The 1,951-nt window shown below is 33.5% G+C and overlaps 1 long non-coding RNA gene across 2 annotated transcripts; it reads right to left on the reverse strand.

The window, feature by feature from the left end:
* Positions 1–282: 282 nt before the first annotated feature.
* LOC107450039 (uncharacterized) lies at positions 283–1,945 on the reverse strand. Of its 2 annotated transcripts, none has more exons than XR_006226382.1 (2): positions 1,630–1,945; positions 283–1,532 (listed from the first exon to the last, which is right to left on the reverse strand). It is a non-coding gene; the product is annotated as an uncharacterized lncRNA (long non-coding RNA). The 2 variants fall into 2 exon arrangements; XR_001584854.2 differs by having other exon boundaries at positions 283–1,558.
* Between the last annotated feature and the right edge of the window lie 6 nt (positions 1,946–1,951).

The raw sequence follows: 1,951 nt of genomic DNA on the forward strand, positions 1-1,951 counted from the left end.
TGTGAAAATCCGGACACTGGAACAAAAAGTTTCTCAATGTGATATAGTTTATTTTGCGCACTGTACAGCATTGAAACAGATACGGTAGAAACACTTTTAGCGCCGTTCACAAAATATGTAAGCTAGTGTTTCAGTTTCAACATGGAAGACCTCCGAAATCTGGTTAATCTGAAAGCAATCATATTATCGAAGTTTAACTATATACCCTTACTGGGTAACTTTAATACAACTTTTAATTCATCCTAGAAATTGACAACCAAAGAAAAAGACAAAACCCAAATATCAGGAATAAGCTATTTATTTATGGCTAAGAGTAGAACAAGACACAGAAGTGCATGTAACTATGCATTATGTAAAAGAAGTCTCACATAAGTAATAAAATGGAACAACATATACAATGCAAGCTCGAAAACACAATATCAAAAGTATCATCATACAATACAAATATTTGCTACCACTTTAAAGTAGAATAAGTAAAACAGCAAACTATGAAGGAAAAAAAACCCACACTTTTAGAACTTTCACATAGCTGTAACCTTTGGTTTTATACACAACTCGTTTACTAATAAAGTATTTTTAAAAAACTGTAAAGTTTAAATGACAAAGTTACGAGTAAAAAAGTTTAGTCCTGAATGGAAATATATTACAGTAAATGAAATTCAAATCTTGAAACTTTTTTAGGAAGAACAGACAAAAAGCTGAAACAGTAAAAGCTTTGGTAAATCTCAACGGCATCAATTGTTGTCATTTCGTATCAAAAAAAATTCAATCTCTTTCATTTTTTAGTTTAATAAGTATACTTGCTATAAATTTACCATAACCTTCATGCTCTCACAATTCAAAGTGGGAATGATATATTCAAATTGTTTAAACAGTAAAATAGCCATTACATTGAATAACACAAAATAAAATCTCTGGAAATGCATGAACTTTGAAACATTTGACAAGATTATGTTCACGTTTCTTAAAAAAATAATTTTACTTTCCTTCAATAAAAATAGGTTACGGTCAGTATGACAACTATGTAAACACTTAATTCGAAAGACGTTAACTGTCATTGCAGGGTTTAGAGTAGGAACCACGGAAGTCTGTTCTCGAAAACTTTCAACAAGTTTGCTTAGTGCAAAAAGAGATATCCAACTGAATTTAATTTATTGCACAACCAGGGTTGGATGGCAGACCCATTTCTGGGTTTACGATTATGACTGTTCAGCTCCATAAGATCGCACACTTGAAACCAGAAGACGAGAGGACTCCTGGATCGAAATAGCCTTCATGGAGGACTTACGCTGCAACTAACCCGCATTAGCGTTACATGGAGAGGGAACCATGAAAACCTTCCACGGTTAGCTCGACGGTATGGGGATTTTTAACGCACGAATCAGGATATTTTACGTAGACCAGAAAGTTCTGAGATTCTAACCACATCTTTGGGAATGAAATCATCTTCGAGGAACAGATCAGTCTCATCTCATTTGAGAAATACAAAATGGCCCTTTCAATTTCCTTTTAAATCTCGGCAACACTTGAATCTGGAGAATGGCGCAAACTTTATTCTCTGCTAAATTAAATTTATTATAAGTAAAAAGGGCTTGGAGGAACAATAGAAAAAATAAAAGTTCATCTCACCTACTAGGCCAGCAAGTTAATTGAAAGTAGGCAGCAACACATCAGAAAACAACTTCCGCTTTTCAGAGATTAGTCAGATGCTTTCTTCGAAACTTTCCATCTTTTGCAATTTCAGCTCCCCAAAGCGTGTTCACATCAGCAGCATATCAAGAAGAAGATTCTGAAAAATACCAGAGACAGAAGCAGTACCGATGCACACAAAAAAGGCTGAATTAAGCATAATTTAATCCAATAATAAGGCAGATAAAACCTATATTCAAAACTAATATTGTTTGAGATAAATTAAATCATTGAACAATATTAGAATATCTGCAGTAATAAA

This window comes from Parasteatoda tepidariorum, chromosome 10 (genome assembly GCF_043381705.1).
Source record: "Parasteatoda tepidariorum isolate YZ-2023 chromosome 10, CAS_Ptep_4.0, whole genome shotgun sequence".
Lineage (NCBI taxonomy): Eukaryota > Metazoa > Arthropoda > Arachnida > Araneae > Theridiidae > Parasteatoda > Parasteatoda tepidariorum.